Source organism: Ischnura elegans, chromosome 4 (genome assembly GCF_921293095.1).
Source record: "Ischnura elegans chromosome 4, ioIscEleg1.1, whole genome shotgun sequence".
In the NCBI taxonomy this organism is placed as follows: Eukaryota; Metazoa; Arthropoda; class Insecta; order Odonata; family Coenagrionidae; genus Ischnura; species Ischnura elegans.
This window is the reverse complement of record NC_060249.1, coordinates 114,874,319-114,898,346: the sequence shown is the minus strand read 5'-3', so window position 1 is coordinate 114,898,346 and position 24,028 is coordinate 114,874,319. Positions and strand designations below refer to the sequence as shown.

The 24,028-nt window shown below is 37.4% G+C and overlaps 1 protein-coding gene across 2 annotated transcripts in view; it reads right to left on the bottom strand.

Annotated features, from left to right (window-relative positions):
- Positions 1 to 24,028, bottom strand: part of LOC124157917 (hillarin) — a 211,514-nt gene that overhangs the window by 84,371 nt on the left and 103,115 nt on the right. For both annotated transcript variants that reach the window (XM_046533003.1, XM_046533002.1), the window contains one exon: positions 8,536 to 8,594. The gene's annotated coding sequence lies outside the window, so the exon portion shown is untranslated. The remainder of the gene's footprint in view (positions 1 to 8,535; positions 8,595 to 24,028) is intronic.

The window sequence follows — 24,028 nt, the reverse complement described above, 5'->3', positions numbered from 1 at the left end:
TTTCTTCTTGATCCGAAAATGTACCGGAAAAAAAATGTTTGCGTTGCTATAGGAGACCCTGCGTCCGTACTTAGTAATATTTAGCATTAGTGATAAATATGTTTTGAGCACTTTCAGTGCATTTGGAAAATCTATCCTTTTCCTACGGGTATACGATTGAACCGATCGAAATTATTCTTATCGGCTTTCATTCCGAACAATCGATTCCGAGTAGATGCAATGCGATCGGAAATTGTTGTGTATGAAAATTTCAACCTACGATACAACACCTCGTATTGTCGTTAGAATGAAAATTTTAAAGAAAAATAAATTCCGTTCGCATTGCTAACCAATGGGTATCAATCGTTTGGAATGAAAACGACAGGATTAATTTTGATCGTAATATGACCTAAATAATCCTCGAGTTTCCAAACCAAACGAGAGAATATAGCATCCTGGTATTAATTTTGCCTATGATCCAGTTTGCAAATCGAACGCACACCCTCAACTGAACATTTATCAGTTACTATATTTAAGATCGCCCACAAAGTAATTAAATTCGAGTGTAGCTTGAATAGTTTGGGATAAGAATGATCCCGAACTAAGCCACAAGCGATTGAAATTCAAACAATCAGGGTAAGAGGGGCAGTTCCTTTCCCTGTTTAACATTGTACTTTCAGGATTTTGGTGCCCGAAAGCTTTAATAGTACAGGCATGAATAATATTGAATATGTCAAGAACTTAGTAAAAATGCGATCGGTAAAAATTCAAGTTCACGTAAATACAGGTACACCCGTAACGAGTCCAGCAAAGAGAGTTTAGCTGAGCACATCATCCCGATAATATGAAAACGACAGGAATAATTTTGATCGTAATATGACCTAAATAATCCTCGAGTTTCCCAACCAAACGAGAGAATATAGCATCCTGGAATTAATTTTGCCTATCATCCAGTTTACAAATCGAACGCACGCCCTCAACTGAGCATTTACCAGTTACTATATTTAAGATTGTCCACAAAGTACTTAAATTCAATTGTTATTCAATTGGGCTTAGCTACTGGTCTTCGTGGTGAAGATTATTTTTTTCTTCTCGATTCTGTATTTTCAGTGCCAACCATTTCTAAGTCCTTTGAATTTATTACAGCTAGCTGAAGAAGTATACATTGAATTTGGACCCAATGGTGCGTCTAAGGACGAATCTTGTTACACATAAAGCTTCAAATCCCCGACCTCGGTGGCGGAGGGGGAAAAGACCTCACCTGCCAAACAAGAGGTCGCGGGATTGAGTCCCGCCTGGGTGGATGGCCCCCATCCAGGGTATGTTATTGGTGCATGTGTAATTATTGAACCATTGAATAAAAAAAGGTGTAAAATGTCGTTATGCGTTGTTTTCGGTGTCATGGGAATAAAAAAATGATCCTCACTGAAACTAATCTTCAAGACTTTAATTTAAAAATAAAATTTTATGTAAAAGCGGTCCTAAAGATGGCGATGGACTTTAAAAGCAAACATTTGAACACAGAATTTTATGATATTGATTCAGTGAAGCTTTGAGAGAGGACTACAGAGGACTACATTGACTACAGTGAGCCACATGCATCATGACTCAACATCATGATTTTTCAGGGACTAAATGCCACTTGGCTATAACTATAATACGTTTTTGATAGTTACTATTTTGAGGTAGAGTAGGAAATATAATTATCCCTTCGAGGGAATATAATTCGGAAATATAATTATCTCCAATATAAATTTGCGCAGGGTAAAAATTATACGTTTATTTATTCTAAATTTCTTGATTTGTAGCTCAAGATCAGTCATATTCCTAAAGAAACGACATATATTCGGCGGCTGAATCAAAGTTCCCTAAGTATCTGCAAACATTGATATTTAGAACGAAGATACTATAGTGACCAAAAACTGTTTTTCATGGTAATCTCTCAATGGAAGGTTACCTTTATATGAAAAAAGGTTTCGATGCGGAAGAATTCAGCTTTCGCCAAGTTGGCCCAGAACGATCTCATAAATCTAAGATAATTCATAAGAAGACCTTGAGTTAATGATGAATTCGAAATATGAGATGCATTCGGATATGCGTCTTTTTATTGTTCCTATAAAGATAACCGTGTGAATGAATCGAGCGTGGCGGTTGGCCTGAAAATCACCAATGACGGGGGCTTGTTTTTTTGATATCGGAATGAGAGAGTTGGTAATGGTGAAAGCAATGGAGGGTCGCCGACCCTATGGAAGGCTATATAAATTTTATCAGTACAACCCAGAACCGAGGAATTTTTTTATCTTTTTGATGACCTTGAGAAGGAAATCGTACAGTATGCTATGTAGTAAAGCTCTTCAGGGAGAGTGTTTTTTTTTAAGAATTTGAGTTTATCGACGTAACATGCGAGAGAATTTTTTTCAAGATCTCCTAAAGTCAACAATTCAAATATTTTAGAATAAATTAGTGTTTGAAGTATTAGTAACAGCTGTAAGTTTTGTAAAATTTGCCTATTATTGTTGTTTTTGTCGCTATCCCTCGAGGAAAAAATAATAAAGGTGTGAGCAAAAGACGACGTAAATTCTATATTTCTACTGCGCAATTCCGGTAGGTTATGGGTCCAGCATCCAAAAATTACGGAATATAATGAAGAAGATAAGAATTTATTAAAAAAGAAGCATAGCGGAAGATTTATAATGATGGCGTCGGGAGCTCATGGTGAAAGGATAATCATCCTGAAGTTAAGCTATAAGAATTATCAACCGTTGAAGTTGTAACATTCTATTTACTCCTCAACTTCAAAAATTTAATTTACACACAGATTGCCAACACACTTTATAAGTACTTCCGGCGAAAATATCGGAAGCGACAAGGCATACCACCGAACGCCACTGTTTTCATTACAATACTCCCATATTCTTTGTTCCGCGTCTTCAACAAGCATTTTCGTTCATTATTGTTCGACTCCATTGTTTTTGTCACATCATCACAGAGAGGTTTTTACAAATTCCGTAGATGTCAGTTATAAGAGAAGGAGTTTAAAACTCAGACATGATTGCTGATGTACTGACGAAGCCAATTCCAAATATTAAATATGAAGAAGTAAGAAATAGTACGGTATTGACCATGTAATCTGTTAAGTGGGGGTGTTGGAAATACTAGTATCAGCTATTATTTGTAAACAGTGTTTGCTATTGCTGCTGTTGTCGCCATCCTTAGAGGGAAGAAAGACTGCTGCAAGCAAATGGCGTTGTGCATTCTATCGTAATTCCGCAATTTCAATAATAATTAGACATCGTTGAGTTCACTCTAATGTAAAGGAAATCTTCCCCTCACCAATCATCAATAATGAGAAGACCGTTCTCATTGGGTTGTTATTAACATTTAACTCTGATAAGCTAGTCAAATGCCACGCGTGTTCCAGTTCCGAAAACAAATGATAGTTTCTATATCCACTATCGAGCGGTGGTTACACATCGAGATACAAGTTCTGTCATTCAGGGTAAAAAAATAGCGTACTTCATGACGTTAGAGACTTAAATATCACTATGCCCAGTGGCCTAGTGAACCTAGATTATCTATGGTCCTTTTCTGGGTCAGTTCGCCCAGGGGTCATCTTGAGTAAACTAGGTCTAGGCCCAACGTCATTCCCCTAAAAATATCCAAACTTCTATATCTCTAATTCTCACACGGTCGGAGTCAGACCAGAAACTTTTTTAACATAACCGCAAATGTAGTTATACAAACATTTAATTGAGTAACTGTCAAATATCCGTATTGATGAGTATAGAGGCATTGCATCAATCATTAGTGAGGAGATATCTCCACCATAATAACATTAAAAGTTGACTTCCACGAGAAAAGGATTCAGTCGGCCAGTGGGGTAGCCATGAATTTCGTTCGGGAGGGGTCCAAAATCAGGGGGAAAGTTTTCGAAAAACATGGTACTACTTAAGTAGAGGGGCTTTAAACTAATTTTAGCACTTTTCATGATAAAAAACTTCATTTGTCAAATAAATTCTTTTGTAAATTCATGGTTTTTCTATGTATAATTTTCTTTTACGAAGCAAAGTAATTGTGTTTTTATATTCCGGGGGGGGGGGGGGGGACCCCCCGGACCACACTCGCCCTACGCCACTGTTATCGGCGGAGATGCTTCTTCTATTTATTTTTAAAGAATTTATAGTCATTATCCCTGGTCAAAATTTACGTTTTTGCAAACCCAACGGTTTTTAGTTCATAATTATTTCATTTAATTAGCGTGTGTAATTCTTGTTACTCCAAATATTGCGTTATAATCTCAAATCCATAATTTTGTTTTCATTCAGCAACTGACATTGCTTCGCAACAAGGCTGGGTTGTAACACCTGATTTCATAATTTTAAAGGAATATTTTCCCCTGCAAAATATTTAATTTACCTTACAAAATTATATTTAGCGTTAGATTATCATTGAAGTTTATTTAAATTTCACTTTTAAAACAGCTTATTAAACCGATATAAACAATTATATCCCTTCGTTGTCAATGCTTTCGCCTCCGTTGCCTAGTTCCTCGATGATCTTATTTTTTCCATCAACCGAGGCTTGCGCCACGATTGCTTCACAAAAAGTTGGATTTAAGAGCACCCACTCCAATCAGCCCTCTTCCGCGCAATTATGCTAATGTGTGAAACTTAAAGCTCGGTGTAATCGCCGTGAAACTGTATCTTTTAATCAATTTTTTTAAAGAGTGTAATATCCGCGGTGCCTACTTTAAAACCCGGGATTCTCGCGAAAAAAACGCTATCGCACATCTGCAGGCGTTTTTTCCGTACAATATGAGCTTATCCGCTCAAGGTTGGTGGGAAACGCAGGTGAAACCGTTTTACTGCCTCCAACATCTTTCATGAGAAAGTTACATCCCACTTTTTGGGGATAGAGCAGATTTTCCGGCAATTTCTGGTAATGCTTACCATTTGTATAATTTATAAATTTTTCTCAATTCTTTCGATCAATGATTTTTGTTGGTAATCCATGAAGAATCCATCCAGCATATCTCACGCCTAACTTTCAAATATTCTATCACTGATGACATTTATTTGCCATTGTTTTCAAAATATTGCTAATAAAAGACTTTCCGTTTTAATATCCCGGAATTCGCACTTGAATGTTCGACTCTTTCGTAAATAGTCGCCCACACCGAGATGAAATCAAAATTACAACCGGAATATATGATTTGTTTAGATAAATTTTGATACACTGTAAACAAACCTTTAAGAGTTATGATGAAAAAAATTTCACGCTATTCATTTAACCACTCTGTGATTCGTGATCAAATAAATACCATAATTGATGGAAATTCAGCTGCTTCAATTAAACAAATGATAGTGGTATGTTAGACTGAAACAGATATTGAACTGAATATCCAAAGAGTTAAAAGACTGAAATATGATTTTATGCCTTCCCGGTGGGAATCCCGAGAAAAGTTTACCCACAGTTAAAAGACTGAAAATATTAAGCCAGAAAGATTTTAGAGGCTGGGGATGGACGTCATGAATTTAATTCAGCAATAAATCACTGAAACTTGGAAGAAAATTATTGCTTATCAAGTGAGATGTGAGCTAACCCTTCCAAAATCCGGGCACTCGATGAAAATGAGAATTTTCATATTAAGGCGAATTCGAATTATCGATTTTTGTCAATAGAGATGTTTTTATGGCCCATAACCTCAATGATGCTATAAATTACACACTTTTGAATCATATCGGTACATACGTAATTCTAAACCGACAAAAAATCCCAAAATATTTGGAGGGGAATGAACGATTTTGGGAATGGTCTTGCCATAATGAATATTTTAATATGAAAATTGAAAGGGAAATATTAAAAATTTGAGTGTATGCTATATAAGTTATTTCTGATGTTTAATTAAGTCTGACATATAAGTTATAATGTTCGATGTAGTACACATATATACGACCTTATTGCAAGCAATAACGAGTATTATTTTAACAATTCCACGAGAGACAATAATTGAGAGAGAGAAAACATTATATAACTTCTCATTCTTTGTAACTTCATACATCCATTCAGTTTTAATGAAGAAACGGGCATTAAACCAACAAAATGGAACATAATTATGCCCATTAAAAGTTACTGTACATATGGATACTCGTTGAAACCGAAAGGGCCCCAGCTGCGAAGCTTGTCACGATCTCCTCTGTTCATTATGAGAAATAAAGTAAGTGAAAGCGTCATTAACAGTCGAAACGGTTTTTACGCCTTGTCAAAAATGTGAAATACGCTAATTTTTTTCAGATATCTTTAATATCCTTTCCTTACGCGTCACAGAATATTGCAAGCTTTTTATAAATATTTCATTAAAAAGATTTCATTGTAACATCACCATGGCGATACGACCATTTGAAGATTTTCGCTCGAGTTTTACTGCGAAGGGAGCCTCAGGAGTTGGATAATGTTGTCGCAATATTTCCTCACTGGGTGTTACGTGATGTTAATAAATGACTATCGTAGGAGCCTGTCAATATATTGTTTCTCAATTTTTTCTATGACTGTAGGTATTCTAACTAATGCTAAAAGCAGGTGTTTTGTCTCTCAGAATGATTGATACCGTGAGGTTAAGCCAAATCACTGTGAGACGATGGTGTCTTTCGACTTTTAGCACACCCATTCCTCGGCAAGTTGCGGCTTCGAGAGACATATTTTTCATGGTGCGCATCGGGAATGCTAATTTTCAACCATTCGTCCACGTCGCTCATTGCTCCTTCTCACACTTGCAACCGCGGTGAAATTTCAATACGATGGCCACACCGACTATTAGCAATGACTGAAGCCTCATTTACGGAAATATTTAGCAGACTTACGTTATATTCTACCAACCAGTGCGTAAAAAATGTAACTAATATTAGATCAGAATGCACATCGATTATTGAATGGATATTTTGAATAGGAATTTAGATATTTTTGGTATATCGATACATTTTGCTATATTTTCTGAAATACCAGGAGCTCTAGATAAAGCAGGTTCCCTCAATTAAAGGTCACACATAGTTCAGGTGTACGTTTTTTACTTGCAGCAGTTGTACTTTTCAAATTTTCTACTTCTTGGAAACGGCAAGACGTGTAGTTGTGAGACAAGATAGATTTATTTCGTATCGTATCTGACTTTAGTCCTGTGCTATTAAGAATTGCCATTTTCAAATTGATAAAACCAGAGTTCTATTTCTATTATCATTCCGTCTGTAGTGTACCTTCGCGCCAAGAGAAACAGTTTTTCATTTACAGAAGTCGACTATAACGATTAAGAACCATGATCGACTTCCGACAAATTCCTTGGTGAAATAGTTAGAAAGATAACGGGATGAGGATACAACTATTATTCATAAATGAGATTGGAATGATATTAAAATTAGCAAGAAAATGTTACTTTGTGAATTAATCACTTTTTTGTTTCTACAAACGATCAGAGTACACATTTCACTTATTTGGGTATATCACTGTGAGGCATGTATTTCATTTGCCAGAGATTCAAAATAAATATTTAAAACATCAGTCGTCCTCAGGACTTTGAAATATGATACAGTGATTCATTTGTAACTATCAGAGGTGCGAAACATTTTTCTTAATAACGAAAACTGAAACAGGTGGTAAAGTCGGTTTTGTTGCGTCACTTGTGACGTGACGTTATGACTTGATCTCCAAAAAACTTCCTTGCAGTAGTTATTTATTCCAATTAATTTATCAGGAAGCGAAACATTTATTTTACAAATGACGAGAATGGCATTGCATTGCGTAGATAAAATGAAAACTATGGAGATGAAAGCTATGGCGATGTAGGTGTTTCCAAACTCTACCTTGTTTGTTGCCTGACAGTCCTACATTATTGTCATTATCCAGTAATTCCTTTCAAAATAACTTAAATATATACGATTTATTGACAATTGCTATGCCGAGGATAAATGATGAATATGTTCCATACTTATCAATAGCGCTTCATTTTTACCAATCTTTTTCTATTAAGGAATAAGGCCCTTTTTTCTCGATCTGATGATATTTTCACTTTCCCTTCGCCCACCATTCATTTCCCTCATTTATCTTTCCAAAACTTGTCCATGACTTTCCTCCATTCAAAGCTTTTTGTTCAAAGATTTCTTGGTCCAGTCTCAAGGAAGTATTGGGAAACACCGGTATTTCAACGATCAACTCTACGGAGGTCGTCACGGCTATGTCAGCCTGGATATTTCTCCTTCGGGATCACGTTAGCTAGAAATAGGTACGAAAGGCAAACCAATGGAGATGTAGGTGTTTCCAAATCCTATCTCGTTTGTTACCCAAGAGCCCTACATGCATATCATTCTTTAGAAATTCCTCGCATTATTCATGCAAATATATTATGACTAGTGTGTCAAGCATTCAGGACACGGATGAAAAGGTTAGGGACAAGTAGGTTATCCACGGAATGTTGCGATATATTACAACACTGTTGTGCCTATAAAGTTAGAATGAGAAGGTTGGTGCGTAATATATTTTGTAATTGCATGAAAGGTTTGGTGTACTTACTCTTTATTGTGCTTTCATGAAAAGCTGAGCCGTGTGGCAGAGGATGAGGCACTCCCAACCTGGATAAAAAGAAGAAAAATAAAAGTTAAAAAAGCAGAAAAAATAAATGAAATACACGCTCATTTCCTCAATAGAATGCCATTTTATATTTTGGCTCATTCGTGTTGTTAGTAATCGATAAGCAAAGATACTTATCATTTATGTGAATGTGAACTCGAGGTCATAAGAATGGATTCTTCTTGATCAATTCCAATATTCTTATGCCATTTTGAAATTTTCGTGAGAGAAAATTTTATCTCCCTTTGAAAACTATGTAACAATTGAAATATTCCAAAAATAATTTAGGTTCGATTTATTTGAAGGATATTCGGTTAACAATTAGCGAAATAAACCGTTTTCAAATATTACTGTACTCCGACGCAAAGCTTCCCTATAATTTCCTGAAAGGGGATTAATGAGACGGGATTGGAATATTTAGGTCAAATTTTCGCCGGTATTAATTGATGGTGACATAAAAGAGATAATGCGAATGGAAATAATGCGGGCTGTTATTGAACACGGGGTTTGTACTGATACAAAGCAATCTAGAGAATAAGTGGAGCTAATTGGTGATCATAAAACAGAACATTTTATGCTGTGTAGTTTTTTCAGTAAATTAATGATTCAATGCTATTTTATTTTGTACCTCCGATATCGGATATATTTAAAGTGAACGGTGCCTCTCCATTATATTCTTGTGACAGCGAATTAGCTAACATTTTAGTTTGTGAATTTCAGTTCCTATATGAACGTTTAAAAATATTCTCACGAAAGATAATTATAAAATATATATTCAGCAAAAGGAGACTGTGAACATTTGGTATCACAGCATAGTATGAGTTGATAATGAAACACAATCAGCGATCTTAGATTCACTATTGACCGGGGTGTGCTCCATTTAGTCATAATTATTTGCGAGCAGACTCAGAAATATATTATCCTTAGTTCAGTAGAATATGGGGTTCCATCAGCTAACATGTGCGATTATGACCTCTTTAGTTTGCTTGCAGGTTTTAAGACTAATATAATGACTATTATTAAAAAAATATCAATTTTAACTCGCCTAATTAATCGAATTTTTTTCTTAGATAATATATTTGTAGGAAGTCACTAAATAAATGGTTACCTATCGTTTTTGGAATAAAGCTGAAAAGTAATTTACGTTAGTTAATTTATAATGCCAGATTAAGGCGCGTTTTGTTATATTTATGTATGTAACTAGGAAATATTCAGTGACGGAAGTTAAATCAATGTTTTTGAAGTAGAATGGCCTATTTTTCCTTCCTCTCTTGGCTATCCGAGTAGCTTGATGTTCGTGTAACTTGGTATCAAAATTTTAAATACTAAATAGATGACACCCCTTGAAGACAAACGGAATCCTATGCCACAATCTCTGTTACGGAGGGACCTCCATTGTTGTGCTCCGCGGGCCCAACGAGCAAAACTATCTGTTGCCAGCAGACCAGAGTACAGGGTGGAGAAAAATTATGTGACGAAATTTTAACCCTGTGTACCTGATGCCAGTAAAACCAAAATTAATAATGATGATTAGATCGAAAATGGACCATCTTTCAGCTACATTAATCCATGGAAATGGACTATCTTTCAGCTACATAAACTTTGAGCCAACCCCTCCGATTGGCCAAGAGTTCACCCTGTTGCCGGATGCTCTGGACGAAGGCAAAAACAAATGCAGGAAAAGCATGAGTTGTCCATAGCATCTGGCAACAAGGCTAACTCGCGTAGCGCTTGGGTCAAAGTACCTGTAGTTTAAAAATGGCGCGATTACGACCTAAAAATCATTGATAAATTTAGTTCCCACTGGCATCAGCTATCCAGGGTAAAAAGTTTGACATAATTTTTCTCAACACTGCATGATACTCCTCTGCCGCACACAGCCATTCCATCACCCTGGGAAATCTTTCGCCCCCCATCTGGCGATGTGTTTTGGAAATGTATTGCGTTCAATTCATTTCACTTCTCAGTAAGTGGGAGTGATTTCGCCCAGCACGAAATTAAGCGATACGTCGAGAATCACCTCGCGGGGTGACCGTGACTAAAGAGTCCTCGGCCGTTGCATTCTGCACGTCCCGTCACGCGCGGCCCTCCCCACTCGTGCCCAGCGCGTTCACAAAAGAGCCGTGACTGACTGACTGGCTGACAAAAGGAGTCGGCACTCTTTTTTGTTTTATTTTTTATTTTTTTAATGTCTGTTTTAATTCACCCCTCCCTCCAGGAGGCAAAGAGGGAGGTGCCGTTAAAAAAAAAAAAAACGAGGAAGAAGGTGAGTTCAATTGAATGGGTGGGGAGGGACCCCTTTTTTATGTACAGTTACCCGACGCAGTGCACGGGCAAACTCACGAGCACACCTGTGCACGGCGTTTAACAAAGGCCTCGACCATACTCTTTGTCTCTATGCCCCGCGGGCAGATTCGCACCCGCGGCCTCTCTACGCTTTCAGCTTATACCTACCATCCTAGAGAGAGAGTAGGAAAACTTCTATCCCTCCCTATCAAGAAGACGAATCACTTCCGGTCGACCGTTCATATTCGTGACGGATTGCTCGTTTTCTAACATCTAATACCGCTGTAGCCTCGAGACAATTTCCATGAGAATTTTGAGAATCTGGATAGCGCAGTGGACTGCGCAGTGGCTCGGAAAGTCCGTGGTTCGATTCAGGGGAAATTTTCGCATGCCTTATTTTGTCATCTCGAAAGTTTCTTTCCAACGTTTGATTGTATCTTTGATTTGAAAATTCTATTTCAGTGCGTAATATTTCGAGTTTTTCGCGTGAACAGTGGTGAAATTTACATGAATTGCAGTGCGAAAATATTCCCCTGGGCCGGGACTCGAACCACGAGCCTTTGGCTTTCCGGGCCACTGCTCAGACCTTCACGCAATCCAAGTTCCTGAACTCTCATGGCAGCTCTACCGAGGCCTAAGTTTATGGATGTTAGACCCGCAAGGTCCATCCTTGTAATTGCCATCCCTGATGGACCGCGTGGTCCAAACATCTACCATCAATAGGCTCGGTACGATAGCCATAGAGATCCAGGAACCTGGATAGTGTAGCAATCATCCCAAAGGCCCGAAAAGCCTTAGTTACATGGCTCGACTCCCGATACAGGGGAATTCTTTAGCATGGCAGTACATCCAATATTGGAATTCAGTATTTCCTCGGAGTTTAGGTCAAGATGCAGGAATGAAATATGTCTAATCTATATGACATAGAAATTTCAATGCTATAGCGTGAGATTTAAAAAAAGTATAATAATTTGTCACTGCAAGACATAAAATGCGACCGTTTGAGACGGTGAGATAATACCTGATAATCCGCTAAGTCTGGAGTTGATGGTTGGTGAATTAACTTTGTGGAATTTATACATGATAAAATAAAATAAATTTGTTGCATTTAACTGAAAATTCTTCGCATTCGGTGGTGTTTCTCGTAAACCTTTTGCCATTGGTCTATCCTACCACTAATCCGAGTGGGTGCAATTTTTTATATTGGCCGTCATAAAAATAGGAATATTCCCATTTCCAAATCATGTTTGATACAAATTGAGCTTGAGTACGAGAGTGAGTCAAACATGTCCCATAACAAATACACATTTTCTGATCTAAACTATATTTCTTAACCTTAACTGCTGCGAAGGCGTTTCTTACTAATGATCCACGGAGTGATTGTAAACAGAGCTCAAGGTGTCAAAGCTGATTCCAGCACTAAAAATTTCAACATTGCAATGAGTAACAGTTAAAATTTCTAGTTAATTAAATACTACTCATTAAATGATTGATTAAAATCCTGATAATTTTTCTTCGAGAGAGAGAGAGTTAAGTTTTGTATAAACGAAATTTTAAATCCACATAAAAAACACATAAACCAACACTATCGTCGGAATCAGCCAATAAGCGATCATCCTCCACACGGAAAGGTATGAGCACGAATATTACAATAGTAGTACAATAGTAATGGAGATCACAGGATCTGGAATTCATCCTATTAAATGTCGGCCGCATGCTCACAAGACGAAAAACTCTCTTGCTAATGTTTACTCTGAGGATAATGTTATCATCACTTTCCACATTTCTAGTTTCTCGGGGACTAAAGACATTTGTCACCATTCGGTTAGACCCCGAGATTTTATTCCCGCTGTTTTTTCTCGTATTTGATGTAAGTTTTCCGAAAAGTAATGCTTGATCTAATAGCTACCCCAACGCATGCCATTTGGCGTCGAAAACTGTTATTACTACGTTTCTCTATTTTTTATGATACGGATAATTTGTTTTGATTCTGCGTGATTGAATTCTGAAATTTTCTTTTATTATTGAATGTTTTAGTCGTCATGGAAAAAGAAGTTGTGTAACCCTCAGTCCACGAGTCATAGCTATTTTCGTGATTTATTTCAAACGCTATTCAGAGACAGAGACGTAAAAAAATGAGTCACTCGTGTTCTCCTGGGACGTGGAGATGGGAGAGGTCGGGAGATGTTTTTTGTCAGGTACTTTCTCTGAAGCATTTTGCTGGCCAGATAAGGTCGCGGAAGTGTTCACCAATTTCCAATTGAGAAATATACTCCTTTAAACTTGATGAGATGATTTCTTTCCTGGTTTTCAACCGGTTCAGGTCTTCTGCTACCTCAGGTCACGTTATGCCTTGAGGATGATGGCGGTGTTAGCCATTGAAACGTTGGCAGCAGAAGACCTGACAAGGTCTGAAACCCAAGAAGAATCTATCTAATTAATTTACTGGGAAAGAAAGAAATCCTATTGAATCCTCCGAGAATTGATTTTAGTCGTTTAAGTGCACAAAAATATTAATTTTTGAGCATTTAGAGAATGAATGGTGTAAATCAAGTCAATTCACTTTAGTCACATTAAAATAGTGCTAAAATCGGCCCATACAGCTTATTTAAGTTATAGTTAGACTAAGACTTATAGTTAGAACACATTTTGTATTGATTGTATTCACAAATAAAACTCATTTAAAAATTGTATTGCATTGTAAATATAGTATCAAATCGATTAAATAGAATATTTAATCTCATTTAGAAGAAATCTCCGTAGAAGAGTGCTGAGAAATCGGTCGTATGCATTCGTGAGCGGAAAGGGGACGGGGGTGCGGTTCTCGATTTGCATTTGTTATTTTTTTCCCTTTTGTTTGGATGCTTCGACTGTCTTTTGTCTACGCTCCGCATTGTTTGGCCTAGTGCCTCGCTTTCATCCCTCTCGCTCACGACTTAAGTGCGTGTATATTTTTCAAGGGATGGTACTTTTAATGAAGGGAAGTCGTGGTGACTACGTGCGGTTCTCTCTCTCTCTCTGGGGCTGTGTGTTTACGCGGAGAGAGAGAGAAAGAGAGAGAGTAGTCGTAGATGAGATGGAGAGCAAAGGCTGTGATGACCGTCGGTGTTGCCAAAGACAATGGGAAGGGGCGTGTTAAGTTTCACGGATGGAGAATCGCTTTCACTCGGCTTCCTGTGTCTTTTTAACGCTCGAGATGGATATTTAAGACTGCGCTTTGCTACCCCCTACGGTACGGATCCCTAAGAAGGCCACAACAAACTATCGCGTCACTTTAATTTATTTTTTAAACGGTGAATAAAATTGATATAATGATAAAATGTTATCAAGTGTCAAATTTTTGATTTCTTTTTATGTCAAAAATACCTTATTAAATGACATATTTACGCTTTCATGTTTTGATTAAATTCAACTCGATAAACCGAAACTGAATTATCTACTGTAATATGCTATTTATTTATGTTTATATGTAAATCACTTATAATTAATATGTTATCAACTGTATATTGTATGTACTTTACTCAGCACTAATGTACTATTTGTGCTCTTAGGGGTATTGTACCAAGAGCAAATAAATATTATTATTATTATTAAAATTGATACCACCATGCAATCAATATACCTCCACTTCTTCCAATATACCTCCACTGAATTCAAGTTTCCCTAATATTTATATACAAAGCTTTGGAGGGCCGCCACAGGTGATAATTCTAAATAAATGCCATGAGAGTCCTCAAAAACGAAGGCACAAATATAATATAAAGTCTCACTTTTAGTTTCAAATTTTTGACCGCCTTCTAGTGGAAGGAGACAAATGGGGACTGGCATCACATCCACTGCTATATGATTTTATGTAAATTTATTAATTTAACTTTATAATTATGAAGGGGGACCATTTTGTCTAAAGAGTTTTCGAGTGAAATAAAGTCATTCTCTCTTTACTTTATGTTTTGATGAGCGAAAATTATAATTTTTTCTCCATTTAGGGGTAAAAATTTCGACCTTACGTGCAGATTAGTTCGATTTTCATTGCGTAAATAGAACCTTGTTATATAAACTGTCGTTAATTATTTTCTTGATTGGAAAGCTCAAGTTCAAAAGCATTATATTGTTATTGATAATAATAAGGTGGATTACTGACATTATTTAATATACGCATACATTACTTGAACACAAATATTAATGTGACGGATATTACTCTCTGTATTAAATCAGTGCTTATAACCATCCTGAAGGATAAAAAAGGAGTATAAATATCACGTTTATCACCGGGTCCATGGTATCTTTTTCGTTGAGATGACACTGTCAATCAAAATTAGGGGAAGCTAACATATATTCATAACCAGCCTGTGTAATACTTCGTGATATTGATTAATTAGTCAATCCATCTAAATAGTTCTTAAAGTGATTTCTCTGTTGCAAAGCGGCGTCCTGATAGAATCCTACGTGCTATATGATGCAGATGTTTGATAAATTCTCACGTCATGGCGGCGAAAAACATATAAGCAACCATAGCCATTAAGATCTTCTCCTTTGCGATTAAACCCTGCTCTTTGGCCCTCATTGATGGCACATATTGGCGAAGAGAAGTTTTTTTACAGGCATCACTGCTATCTTTTTGGTGATTAAGAATTCGTTTTCCTATTTCTACCAAACCTGCCCATCCACGATGTTACAAAACCGACGATATCAAAGCATAATAGGTGTTAAGGTCGTAAGACCGGCACACTTCGTCATCGGGATGGAATTTATTTCGGGGTTCATTATCGCTAACGCTGTTCCCACTTTGACACGAGATTTTTATAAGATAGAGACGAGAATTAATACCTCCTACGTCTGACCTTTGAGTTTTTGGTAGATTTTCTCCAAAATTCGCCTTTTTTTTACGACTTAAAGAGTGTCTCTTGCATAATGATGCTGATTAACTCAATTTTTACGACCATGACAACATCGCACGCAGAAGAGGAAAATTAATTAGCAGTTAATGCGGTTGTTAGCCCGGATGGCTGCTTAGACAGCTGTAAACTCCTATCAGGGAAGGCATTCTCATTAAACAAAAGGGAAATGTAGAAACAGCGTTGGATGTATTGCGTTACATCGATAACGAAACTTTGTGACATCTGCTCATCCATTGTGTGTCCTTATACTGAGGGAGATACGCGTAATAAATCCCGGAAGAAGCGGAACGGATGAGTGGAGTAGGCCAGGGTGGCTACTCTGTTAAGGAAATAAAATTTCGGAGTTTTTGCTAAGTAGAAATATTTTAATTTTTCTCCATTATTTCTTAATGAGTTTCTATACGTTATCTGATCCGTAGATAAAATGAGGAAAAGACAAAGTATAGTTAATGATGGTGTATTCAGTGAATCACTGTCAAATAGGAATAACATTTAAGATTAAGGGTGGAACACACCTCTATTCAGGTAGTATTAAAATCTTGGGTGGAGTAGAAGGAGGGAGAACAAAATACAACAGAATTTTTCACTATTTGTGACGTAGAAAAGGGTGGCATTAAAAACTTAAATAAATACGGAGGAAAAGTTGTTTTTTAACCTATGTCTAAATATATGTCTATGTATAAATTATGGTCTGTGGAGGAATTTTACGAGTTCACCTTTGAAATTTATTCTGAAAAATAATATAAATCTATATCTGTTGTATTATTTATTTTTATCATACATCAGTGTTTCTAAATATGCTTCCTCAGGCATGTCAGAAGAATGTATTCCCATTCCCGTTATCATCAATTACGTACTTGGACCCTTTACAGATCATCCGACATCCCGTAATACCTTTTCTAAAATTCTAGTAATCCTCCCTACCATTATGTAAATATTAACGGTTCATCCTTGACAAGCTTATCCTTGCTATATGTGACGAGAATTTCCTTCATCGCTTTCCGAGTGTAGAAATGCATTCACCAATAAACAGTCAATATAGTAATAATACGAGGTGTTTTCTTAAAATGACGGGATTAAATTTCTCGTGAGTTTGGAGAGTCCGACTGTCAATTTTTTTTATTAATATAAGGTTATTTATTATACATGCCGCTGAAGAGCTGGTATGATAAAAATTTCAGTTGTATTCATTGTTTAATTTGTCTGTGGCAGCCGCAAAGGTTGGACGTGTTTTTATGAGCTCGGCGATTTTCGGCTGATACTTCATTGCTTGCTAGTGAATTTTTGGTCAAAAACAATACTGCAACGATGCCCAAGCCTCAATTTCGCCAGACATGACTCCGTGTGAATTTTTTCTATTTCCTAAAATGAAGAGAATTTTAAAGGGCCGTCGTTTCACGAGCATAGTTGACATTATAAGAAATCTCTTAGAGACCTAAAGGCTAACCCAAAGATCGTGTTTGAGAAGTATTTCGAGGATTGAAAGAGGCGCTGGAACAAGTGCATTATATGTAATGAGGGCTATTTTGAAGGCGACAGCATTAATACAGACGAATAAATATTTTTTTTCAAAAAACTAAAAATTTCCGTTATTTTCTGAACAAATCTCGTAGTTAAATTGTGTTTCTGGTCCGGATAACCATTTCAATGCCGACGCGCCGAGCGTCACGTCATCTTCTTATTTCGGAGGCCTAACATTCTCTTGGGTCAACTGTCAAAGAAGAAGAAATCTTGTGGTGTGAAGGACCATTTAAGACGCTCGCTCGGGAGAATGAGGACGTGGATAGGAAAAAGGAGGGAGAGTAACTATTTGAGGAGAGGTCGCCTGCCTTCTTTTATGACGACAGGGAGTTCTGGCGCCGCTGACTTTCATATTTACGGTGTTAACAATTTGAACGTTTAGGTACGGACAAAAGTGTTTGCCTACAAATATAGAACTATAATTAATCGTCAAAACTATAGTTCGGAAAACCCAATGTCAATGTCTTGTGCGTAACGTTACCTCCACTGCATGAACCCTCAACAATCGCCCACCGAATCAAATCCGCTCATCTAGTAGCTAGTAGTACTATACTAGATGAGCGGATTTGATTGTTGAGCGTTTTTGCAGTGGAGGAAGTATCGATAATAGCCTGGTTTTATGAATCTCTGGGTACACATTAGGGCACACACATACGCGTGTTGTCGAATACTGTGCATTTTTTTCACTTAAAATACATGCCCGGAAGTTTCGGATGGGCTTCAGCCTGGCTTCAATTATTGCTCCCGTTTGGGATGCATAGCGACCATATTTTTCAGCTCAACCGCGTTCGATAATGGCCGATTATTGAAATCGAATATCGATGACGAGTCTCTCGCTGAACTCTTAAACAATGAAATGCGCATGCGTGTTCGATAATGGTCAATTATTGATATTGAATATCGATGACGAGAGTTTCTCGCTGAACTCCAAGCAATTGAATGCTGGAGTTCAGCTTTCCGTTGCACTTAAGTTTTCCTGAGGTGCTCTCAACCAGTACCTACTTGGTCTGAAATGTTCGAGAATGCTGACGAGTCTAGGATTTCCATTACGTACCAAGCTCACAGACACGGAAACGATAAGGAAGGTATCATATGTTTTTCTAACTTGTGTGGAATTTTTTTTAATTCATCACGAATTTTCTCACATACCATTTGAGCAACGGTGAAAAAATTAATGATTGCATTCCATAGCGCATTGGGAAGTAAATTTGATTGTTAAGGGGCATGTCTGTATCTGGCTATTTCTATTCTGATTGCGGCATGGAGTACACCATTTCGAATGCCAGGAATGATACAGGATTTATGAAAATCTGTGTCTCACAATACCCTGCACGAGCACCGATATCAATGGTACTTTCATAAGGTCATAAAAATAGTGAAATTTACGTTTAAGCAATACATTTTTTAACTCCTTGCTAACGGTATTTATTTTCCATGCAGAGAGAGAAGTATCGGACAAAGGAGAAGTATATGGTAAAATTTCGTATCGCTGCTATTTTACAAGTACTTTGTATAAATTATACCGTGATTATGACGTAGAATATGGAAGTCGAGATCAGCAGTAATAAATTTAACTCTAGAAAATTTCTGTCCTGGTTGTTTCATGCCGTTTTATTATGTTGTAACTAATCATCGCGCAAACTTGCTTGTGGAAGGTTATCTACTGGAAAGTGTATCCAAAGGGTAATACACTTGTCGTTGGATACATATCTAGTCAAAATAGGTGTAATATCGGATTGGAGAATGAGGATTAACTGAGAAAATTGTCACTTTTAACACTTTGTTCCCTTGACGACTGCATATAATTTGCATTTTATTTGATTTAGAGTAGAAAATTGGCCTATGAAAAATCATTATTCCTCTACCTAGGCTCTTCATTGCTGACATAAATTACTCACGTCAGGAAAATGCGGAGGACTCAACTGTCTACTAATAGAAATAGACAACTTCCAAATCTGCCGGCAATTCCAAGATTGAATACGCCGGAAGGTCCTTTTAACGACTTACGGTAAAATTCGCCTCCACGGACTCCAGAGGCGTGCGAAATTCACACGATTTACTCATTCGGAGAATGTGCGATCGTTACTGTTCCCGTTCTCTTAAGCGCTCTCCCACACATATCCTATTCGTATAATTCTGCACTCATAATGCTTTTTGCAAGTGTGCCTCAGCATATTAAATGCGATAATACATTCGATGAAAATGATTTTGATTGCAGCTCTAAATGTTTCAACACATTTTTCCCTATTCCAATGATTGACATTTAGTGGAATTGTGGTTTGCTGTTAGTACATATAGATTGCTATTTAGTTCATCCCTTAAGTAAGCTATAATATTATTTTACTTACAATTAGTAAGCATAATATTTACAATAAGTATAGTTGTTAATGACCACTTTTTCTTATGATACAGAAATGTTGTAGATTTTTGGTCGTAGGGCTTATCTCCTAAGGATACTACCACAGATACAACCGGATACAACACCTAAGTACAACTGAATTCACCAGATACAATTTTTAAAACTTAAGTCCTGATGATGTTCGCGTTAAAGAACAAAAGGTTTGAAATACAATGAGCTATTTTCAATATTTCCTATTACCGAAACACCATGACCTTCCTGAGGCATATTATTTACTTAATTCTGGAATAAAAAATATTGCAAACAATTTATTTGGTGAACGTTTGTAATTGAACTTATGTAAGCAAAAGTTTTATCTGAGATTGTCACTCTTTCTACTTACTATTTATTGTGCTTAGATATTAGAGTGCTATTTCTGCAACCATTTGTAAGTTCACATAGAAGTTTGATGAATCATTTTTCATATTTTCTCCGCTACCATAAGATGATGAAAGACATTGAAGGTTATGCCTCCAGCATGACTGGTATTGGGGGAATAGGAGATCATGACAAAATTTTTACGTTACCATGGCGCGATAATTACGAAACGTTTACGTTGCCATGGCTCTGTTACGAAGGAACTGTGATCCTGTGCGAGAAAAGATCAGATTTCTCCCAATGCCAGCCGCGACAATGAATGTAGCAGTGCCATTAGTGATACAAGTGTTTTCGACATGCTGTAACTAGTGATGGAAACATGTCGATCAAAATCGATTTTCGAACGATCAAGTTATAATCGAAATGAAAATCTCGACTTTTCAAAAGATGTCGAAATTTGAACCAAAATATCGATCAATCGAAAAAATTCCATGGTTCTTTTGCTGAGAAAAATTCAGTTAGTACACAAATATGACTATTGTTCATTCTAAAAACGCTCGAATTACACAGTTGAGGAGTAGAAAAAAAAACAAAAAAATATACTTACAATATGTGCTTGAACTAGCAACAATTTCAAAATGTACGCACATTAAATTTTTGGGATCACCGCTTGGAACCTTTCGGCTTCACTAAAATTTTTTAAGGAAGATCAACTTAATAAGATACCTTCTTGATGATCGAGGGCCTGCCTACCCAATTTTACCGGCCTCAGATAAAACTCTTTCACATGCCACGCATGACTTTATCATACTCAGCACTCTGATCAAGAAACAGTTCGTGTTGGGTTTTTCACCCTTTATGTCATCTTCTATCTATACTACCTGTATTTTACAATGCTCGGCACAAGAACCAATACCGATGACACTTTCATCAGGTCAGGAAATTATGCAAACAATAGGTTTAGACAATACGTTTGTAAAGCACATTTTAACAACTTCGTAGCAGTATTTATTTTCCTAGCACAGAGAGAAGTATCGAGCAAAGAGAGACGTACATGGCAAAATTTCGTAACGCTTCTATTTTACTGGTAAGATGCATCCATTACTTTCACCGTGATTATAAAGTGGTGTATGGAAACCGTGTAGTAGCAGCAATAAATAATTTAGCTCTGGAAAATTCCTTTCCTGGTTATTTCTCTGCGTCATATTATGTTAGAACTAATCATCCCGCAAATTTGCTTGTAGAAGGTTAGCTACTGGTTACTTGTGGAAAAAAATTCGCTTTTTACACTCTGTTCCCTTGGTGACTGTGGATAATTCTCCTCTCGTTTGATTTCAATCAGAAAATTGGTAAGTGAGAAATTAATATACCGCTACCTAGCCACGCAATTGCTGAATTAAATGAATAATATTGAGAAAATATGGGGATCTCAACTAGCTGCCGATAAAAACAGACGTTTTCAAAATTAGCCTGAAATTATTAATTATTTATAAAATAGCACCATTTATTTTTCAAACAAAGAGAGATGAATGAGACGAAGACAAAAGTTAAGTACTTCATGAAGAGAAAGGGGAGACGGTTGCTTCCTAACGCTTGGAAGGTTTATTACGGGGAGAGGGTACAGATGTTCGAGTGGTCGTTTTGAAAGCAGGAAGGACTCGGCTGGGTCAGACAACAGCAGTCTTGCGCTGCTCTTCCATCAACTCCTCCTTCTCATCGTGTCCATAATAAGTAAATCACTGAAAACACATAAACGCGGACGTCGTTCACTCGTTGAGGGACCCTTTGCCATCTGCGATCTTCCTCTGTTCGCATCGACTGTCGACACGATCTTCGACGGCCCTCACAATCACTCCACGGTTCTGAAAGTGCCGCGTACGTTCACCGGCGCGTGATTACGCTTAAGCCTTTGTCTTAAAACGGTGGTATCCGTTCACTTTTTTTACTCCTATCTAGCAATGGTATAGCATCTACATCTACGAGGTACGGTGCAAGCAATCTCCACCAGGGTGTGTGGCACGGGGTGATTCTACACCAGGCATGCTCACTCATCTGGTCTTAATAAGATCAGGACAACGACACGCGGTCAGACTAGAAATTGGGAGAGTGTTAAGGTCACGAAAATGCAGTCATGCGAATAAAAATACTAGTTAGTAATAGAAAAAAGAAAACTTAGCGTAGTAACTGATTCATGCATACGTTATGGCATGGCAACAAATCATGCGAATAGTTAATATGTATTTACAAATATTATAAGTTACGTACTGTACATGCAGAGTATATTTTAGTCCGAATCAAACTATTCTGGAGCTACACTATCACAAGTATCGTGGTTCCTTATTGTGAGGGTTACACTAAGGAAGTCAGAGAGTGTTTTTCTGTTGCTATTACTACACAGTGGCGCAGCGAGGGGGGGTTTTCGGGATAAACTCCCTCCCCCCCAGAGCTCAGAGAAATTTTTTAAGTTTAATCCATTTCACTTAATTGGATTATCATTACTTATAGAGTGGTGTAAAGATTAATAAAATATCCACCAGAAAGCCGTAAAACTCACCATCTTGAGTCATTTATCTGAAAAATTTTCCAGGGGAGGGCACCCGCACCTGTTGCTTACCCTAGCGGTTTTTCCATATCCTCCAGACCTCCCGGTATTAGTTGCGCCTAATCCCCACCCTAACATAAATTCCTAGCTACGCCCCTGTTACTACATAATATAGGAAGGTAATTTATGAAAAGTACCCATATATTGTGGTATGTAGGAATAACATTTACTGAAAGTGGATGCGGCTTTCAGAAATGGTGGATATTTGTTGAGAAGTGGCGAGAATCGGCCATAAGTGGTAAAAAACGGTCAGGGATGGATGATGGTCTCTTTTGAGGTGAAATGAAATGCTAGAAACGGAATGAGAGGATAGAAATATCACAAATGGACGGAAAAGGGAGGAAATAGTTTGGAAATGGATGAGAGGGATAAGAGGTAGACACTTCGATGTGAAAAATCGATAACCAAATATCATTAATGGCAAATACAGATCATCTGACCTTCTTTCTTTTTTCCCGCTTCGTGTTCCTTCTCGCAGGATGAGGTCGAGTGACCTTTTTTCATTGTTTCACCCCCGCCTTTCTGTCTCTAAACGTTCTTTTATATTCAGACTTCCTTCTTCCATTAACTCCTACGCCAAATGCGCTACAAATTTTGATCCTTTTTTCATCCCCATCCATCTTGCACCATCACTATCGTAATTTTCCCCCTACTCCTCGCACCACCCGATGAAATTTACTATTCATTGTTATTAATTTGTAAATACTGTTGATTATTTTTGTTCGTGATTGGTTACGTTGCTTAATATTATTAAATTGTTTCTCCTGTTATTGTGAGTCCTCTGTAATTGGCCTCGTGCTGCTTTTGGACTGGATTTAATAAATAAATAAATAACCCATTCGGACTCAGTGAGTGCTATTAACTGTCAACGTGCGTGGTCAATATTACCCATGCTTATTTAAAATTGATTCACAAAAACATAATAGTGCGTAAAATCTTTAAGAGTTCACGAAACCATTGAAATACTAGCTGCATACACCTAAAATTCTGCGGCAGGATGAGATTAACTAAAAAGGAAATAACAAAGTAGTAAAGTAAATTCTGCTTCTTTGCCGACGAATATATTCGAAAAAGGCTATTCGGGCTTCCAGCCGGGTGGTCTCCCTCCATTCTGCCGACGTTTTGTAACACGAGTTTGGGTTCCATCCTCAGGACTAATGCTGAGTGGATGAAGTTTGCCAGCTTATATAGTATTCATCGGTTGGAAGGTCTAACGTCATTGGCCGGGAGGCAGCCAATCTTATTTTCCTAAGTGCTGGTTTCCATACATTACTTAGTGAATACCCGGCGTCACGGTTGAGGGTGTTACTTGTCAGCCGGATCTCGATGGATTCCTTAATCAATCTTCCCCAGAATTTAGTCTCACGGCATAGAATTTCATCCACTCACCATTAGCCCTGAGGATGGAGCCCA